The sequence below is a fragment of the Schistocerca cancellata genome, chromosome 11 (genome assembly GCF_023864275.1).
Source record: "Schistocerca cancellata isolate TAMUIC-IGC-003103 chromosome 11, iqSchCanc2.1, whole genome shotgun sequence".
NCBI lineage: Eukaryota > Metazoa > Arthropoda > Insecta > Orthoptera > Acrididae > Schistocerca > Schistocerca cancellata.
Genome location: NC_064636.1, coordinates 149,735,127 through 149,742,187, shown reverse-complemented (window position 1 = coordinate 149,742,187; position 7,061 = coordinate 149,735,127).

Below are 7,061 nucleotides of genomic sequence, written 5' to 3'. Positions count from 1 at the left end.
TGGCAGCGTTAATCGCCCTGGCAGAAGTCGGAATGGTGCCTGTTGTGTAGTCAGTCCCGATGTAATTTCTGTGTGTCGTCGACAATATGAAGGTCCAAGGGTTACAGTAAACGTGCAGTGGTGCAATAGAAGCAGCTACAGAACCCCTTTAAAGGTTCTGAGCAGACTGTTTGCAACGTTACTTGCCTGGACACAAGTTGCCACTGTGCCTGATGTTCTGAATACCGATGAACTTCCTGAATTTCATCGTCAATGTGAAGTTCCAAAGGTTACAGTATACGTGCAGTGGTGCATCGGAAACAGTTTCTAGCGTTAAAAGGTCTTGCATTTTTCATTTAACCAAATATAACATTGATGATGATAATTTATGGAAATGTTTGCCGACAAGATAAAGAATGCAACCTTTAACACTAGATTGTGTACTCACGGCAGCCGTTTTCTGGTACGACAGGGAAAGAGAGAAAAATTAATGAATGATCGCCGATGCGTCGGTTCTCGATTGTGTTCAGGAGACGTACAGATTGATTGCGCGAAAATAGTTTCTCAAATGACCTCTTAACCCGGATTGTTATCTCGCAAACAGACTCCTCAATGAAATTACCTAAGGGACCTGTTTGAATAATAAAAAAAATGGAAATGAATGCAAAACAGTGAAATTTTGTAAAAAAACTTGTAAGATCGGAAATTGAACACATTAATGGTCTCCCAAATACAATCGAGACACCGCGATAAAGAGCGAACCTGTAACAAAGTTCATGTAAACATAAACATTATTTGTGGTTAATTTAAAGAAAAGAATAAGCACAGATTTTCTGTACAGTGAAGCATCAATATATTCTCAAAGAACAAAGGCGTTAAACTATAAACATTAACAAATTTACAATGAATAAAAATCTTACATTTTTATGTTTTTCTCATACATGGAGGAGTCCAAGAATCGCTGCTTTTGTATGTGTGATGTTTTGTAAAAATTAAATGTCCTGGCGTGCGCGTAAGTATTTTTTATCGTCACAAGGTTGACAAAAGCGTTTTTTTTTCTTCTTGATAACGTGGTTTTTCACACTAAATGAAATATAACTTGTAGTGGTGCTACACAACACGTCTTAACAAGTCGGCGACCAAACGTCAAAGGTAATGACGTACATGTTAACATATCGGCGACCAGAAGTACAACTAACTAAAACGACTCTAGAATTTTCCTAACAAATGATAAATTGTTCTTTCTTCTGTTTCGCAGCTTCTTGCTATCAAGCGCTACGGCAATGATTTTAAATATCTGCGCCCAGTGAGTCATAGTGTTAAAAAGTACCTTTTAAACGCTGGCCGCGCGTCTTGGTATAGGCGCACGCTATAAACAGATTTCGTTTCTTTACTCTCGCGTTGTCATGCTTAGTATCATTAAAAACTACAGCTCGATGGCTGTCCTTTTCTCATATGCAAAATGTCTGAAATCCAATAATATCACATTGCTTCCCGCGTGAGGAGCGATGACTCCGTCAGGATCATCGCGACTCACGCGTAGTCGTGATATTATTGCTTTCGTGAAACAAGTTAGTATTACTTGCAAAAATTCTTTACAATAGATTTTACACACTACATCAGGCAAAGTGGTTAACATAGAGTATCAGGTATGTATATTCGTACTATTGAAATTGATAGTAATTTGTCCATAGGGTAACTACATGACAATTGAACTGTGCTCTTTCTAATGTATTGTACAAGGATAACAAATGTTCATTTCTCGGTAAAAGATAATGAAATTAAGATAAAGATACACATACATAGATACATTATACATGACATAATAAATATTAAAAAATAACAAAGAAATAAATTACTTGACTTCGCAGGAAGTCTGGGTACTGTGTGCACTCCTGGAAAAAATATGTTACAAAAAATTGACATTCTTGTTTTACAATGACATATTACAGGAATATTTTTGTCGTTGTTTCGTCGAAAATTTCTTGCAGTAAATACGTAGCACTGTGGAAGTTGGAGTAGTTGTCGGGGTGTGATGTTGAGTTGGAAATACGTCGTGGGTCAGGAACTGGAAGATTCGTTCTGCAACATGTTGAGTCGTATGGTGGCGGTCTCTATTTCACTTGACACATGTCCGTGCTTCCATTTATGTTTTAGTGCACGAAAAATACAAAAAAATCTGTATTAGATTGTGCTTACTTACTAATAACTTAGTCTAAAAGAAAATTGGATTAGGTAAGGATAACAATTGTTTATGTACGTAAGGTCTCATTCTCTTAGGAATGCTTAGTTCTCATATTTATCTATTTTTCTGGTTTTATTTGGTTCGACACGTTTTTGCCATTACTCGGCCTGGTCAGTAAATTCGGTAGCAATTGTCAAAATCAAGCTTAAGACTCTTCCGATTAGTGTCTTTATAATTTCACAAGGTACATGAGTGCTTAATTCATTGCTTTATCATATTTTATTTTGAATGCATTTCAAACACATTTGGCATCCGCGCACGTTGTGCAAAGAAAAATTGATTGTTGAGCGCTCAGCGTACACAGTGTTACGTCCGTTGGTCACAATCACGTGATAATAACTTGACAGTTCCACAACTCTAGCAGCAGTATTCTGAGAGAAGCAGAGCGTTTGGTGTCTACTAGCCGTGGTGTGAGGTTTTACACAGTTTTTCATCGACTCTGGATTACGGAAGCAGCCAGATGCGGCGACTCCCGCAGCTGTTTCGAAGAATGTGTCCGTGGAAAGGCGTACAGTACCGTTTGTGGTAAGTACAACACTTATTCACTTTCACTTTTCGGCTTTCTACATCGTGGTTTCGTGGTACAACGTGCCCGCATCTCGTGGTCGTGCGGTAGCATTCGCGCCCCACGCCCGGGTTCCCGTGTTCGATTCCCGGCGGGGTCAGGGATATTCTCTGCCTCGTGATGGCTGGGTGTTGTGTGCTGTCCTTAGGTTAGTTAGGTTTAAGTAGTTCTAAGTTCTAGGGGACTGATGACCTCAGATGTTAAGTCCCATAGTGCTCAGAGCCATTTTTCGTGGTACAAGTACTTATAACATTACTTCACACGCGGTGTTTCACACGTGTCCTTGGAGTTATCACCTTTTCAGTTCACACGTTATTATTAATTCGTGTTCACATTTATTTGGTCGTCATGTTAAGGTTCACACGCACCACTTTTACACGTGCCCATTAATTACTTGTCTATAGTCGGTTCACACGCAGCAGCACATACGTGTCCATTTATTACTGACTGCATTATTACTACAAAGTACAGTTAACATTTAGTATACATATCACGTCTAAAAATTATTTACAAAGAAATATTTAGGCTCTGTGACTACAAGGCCCGACGAAAAGCGTGTCTCTTGTTCGTAGTTTGTGCTTCCAAGGCACTTTAGGTTTACACTTTGTTCAAAATCTTGTTATTCTTTTCTTTTTACAATGGTTACTCTTTTTTCAAGTTCAGCTCTTTTATTTTCTCTCTATTACGTCGTTAGTTTGAAGACATAGTCAATGTGACTTCGTTTACGTGATGAACAGTTCGTGTTCAAACTACCATTAGGGAAATTTGGAAGCTTGGTATTCTCTGTCGTGCAATTGCACATAACAATTCTTAATTGAACTCGCAATTTGCGGAGAATAATCATAGCCCGTCGACTACCAATGTGTCACGACTATCCATTCGTATAGCCTGTATGTATCAATCATGCAGCCAGCTCGTAAAATACACTTCTCTACTGGATAAGGTAGGATGGTAAGGATACTGGTTAGAGGAAAACACAAAAGACTTTTGTGGAGTGAAGAGATTTGAAGACACAGTGTTAATGACGTATGATATGATGAGCTTAACATAAATTATTATCACCTTAGTTTTTCATGACAAATAGTATAATTAAATCGGTACAGTAGTTTCAGTGTCGTCTGATCAAGCTCTCTAAACAATTTTCTATGCATATCTAAAATTACTTAAACCATGCATTAGCGGTGAACTGTGTCTGTTAACTATCTTCTGTTCCATGTATCGTAAAACTGGTTTTCTAAAAAAAAAAAAAAAAAATCGTCGTATCTCGAAGACCTGAAATAGATATTTCTAGTACTAAATTAGTTTATTTATAAAGGATCTTTGTAAGTATTTCAGCTGCACTGTGCCGTAAAATTGTTATGAGCGTATACGGTTTTATCCGTATTATAATAAAATAATTGAGTTGCGCACTTCTTTCCTGCTGCCTGGATCGTTATTGATTTACTTGATTCTTATATGCTAAGCTGCTGCTTTTTGCCTGCTGCGGTTCATAGGTGGTCTCATAAAATTTGTTGGCACACACTCCTTATGCATAACATAACATTTACCTCATTAGAGTAAGCGACCTTAATCAATTTTTTTTTACCTACAAGCAATCATTCTGGTCTGAATGATCATTTTAATTTATTTCATTCAAGAGGAGAGAGCTTTGCTTTACTTAAAACTAGTGGTAGCAGGTGGTACTTAGCACGTCCCTACTATAATATTTATTTGTCAGCTCTTTCGGCTGTGACCGTTCATGGCTCAATTAACTTAAAACTAACTTACATCTAAGGCAGATCTTGCTCTCCTACAATAAATGTGTTTTGCTTCAGGTGCTCATATAAATTACTTATCTTGTTGTGGCAGGTCGACAGGGTGTTAGTCCTGTGCATTACTCTTACATACGTTGGTACTTCACACATAGTATGACAACTTACAGTGTGTGTATATTTTATTTTAGCAGCTTAGCTTAACAGATATTTTCAATGGTTGACTCGGTATTTCTTCAAGTCTGCGCGATGAAACAATCCTTTTATTCGTCCAGATACAGGGTCAGCTAATAGATAGTAACCAATGTGCGGCTTTCTTAATATAATATATGGTCCTTCATACAAGTGCTGCCACTTTGATTCTTATGATGAATCAAAGATGATTTGAAGTGGTTCTTTAATAGCACTCGTTCATTTATACGATACGATAAGACTTTGCTAATGTGTTTGTCATGCGCCTTTTTTCTTAGGTTGGTATGAGTGGTTAAAGATATGAGAGCTTGTCTTAACTTGTCGTCTAATGTTACTTCAGGGTGTTGTAATTTTGGGATGGGGTCTACCCATTCATTCCTTTCTAGTCGTTTAGAGACTAGTTCTGATGGTGTGAAACCAGTTGATGTGTGAGGTAAATTATTAACAATCTCTTCAAAGGGTGTGACGAAATCAATCCACCGTGTCTGCTGCTTTGGAATATACGTTCGTATGAAACGATTGAACTCTTTGAATACTCTTGCTGTGGGATTACTTTGCGGTCGGTACCGGGATATCAAAATTTGTCTGATGTTGTTGGTTACAAGGAAATTTATCCATCGTTTCCCCACGAAAGTTGACGCGTTATCAGATAACATGGCTTCAGGCTTGCCAAAGCGAGGAAAATAGTCTTTCTCAATACGTCTAATTAGTGGAAGTATATTAGATGACTTCATTGCATAGAGTCTCATGTGTTTGGTAAAAACATGCAACAATACGACCAGATACTTCACACCTCCTCTTCCCTGAGGAAGTGGACCTGCATAATCCAAACTGACGATTTGGTTTGGCCTTTCTGTACGTATTTGGGTTTAAAGGTAAGGCATTTGACAAATTGAAAGGTTTCGCCTTTTGGCAAATGGAACAATTTCTTAATAATTGGTGCACCTTCTTGTGAAGATTAGGTACATAGCAGTATGTTGAAATCTTGCGTTTGCCTTTTTCTGGGCCATAGTGACCCCAGGAGAGGTGAGTGTACCAAATGAGATGTTCAACATAATCTTTAGGAATACAGACACACCACCTTCCTGTCAACAGAGAAGTTCGGTGAAACAAAACTCCATTGTGTACTTTATAAAATTTAGACAACAAGTGATCAGGGTTGTTTTGAAGAAGCTGTTTAATTTCTAGCCAATTGCGATCTGTGTCTTGAAGAGTATTCATTTGACGGCAAAGACGCAAAAAGTAACTCCGATGTAGAGGATCTTTCATAAGAAGAATTTTGTGATTAGAAATCTGTTCTATTAATTCAGTAGGCTCCGGCAATCCTTCCGGCATACGTGACAATGCATCAGCAATAATGTTATTCTTGCCCTTCACGTAAATAATTTTAAAATCATACTCTTGTAGAAATAAACACCATCGAGTAAGCCAATGATGATACAGTTTGCAAGAGAGTAAGAAGTTCAGTGCTTGATGATTTGAATATACTCTGATTTTGTGACCATAAATATAGTAATCAAAGCGGCGAAAAGACCACACAATGACTAATCCCTCTAATTCGGTTACCGAATATGATCTCTCACATTCGGTTAAGACCCAACTGGCAAAACTGATTATTTTGACTTCCTCCTGCCCATCAGTTTTGTCTATTTGAAATAAACATGCACCTAATCCTTGAAACGATGCATCGCAAGAAATGCAGAAATCTAAACTCATATTTGGATGACTTAAAATGTTACTCTTTAGAAGAGCTTCTTAGATCTTGTCAAAGGCTTTTTGGCATTCAGAAGTCCACATCCAGTGGACGTTTTTCTTGAGCAAATTTAACAATGCGGGATTGTTCGTTGATTGATTCGGAATGAAGCGACGGAAGAATGAAGCTAATCCAATGAAATCTTTTAGTTGCTTTTTAGTGCAAGGCACAGGGAAATTTTCTATTGCTGTTAACTTGCTGGGATCAGGTGAGATTCCTTCCGAAGAAATTATATGCCCTAAAAACTTGACTTCTTTCTTGGCAAATTTGGATTTTTGTAAATTTGCGGTAACACCAAAATCAGAGAATCTTTGAAAGATCTTTTGTAGGAGAGTTAAATGTTCTTCCCAGGAAGTCTTTGCTATCAGTAAATCATCAACATAGACGGTGACTTGGTCAAGTAACTCTGGTCCTAGCACATGATCAAGTGCTGCAATAAAAACACCAGAACTAATGTTGAGACCGAAAGGTTCTACACGAAAATGGTAGGATCTGCTGGCAAAGATAAAGGCTGTGTATTTCCTCGATGATGATGGTAGTTTCACCTGCCAATAGCTACTTTGGAGATCTATTGAG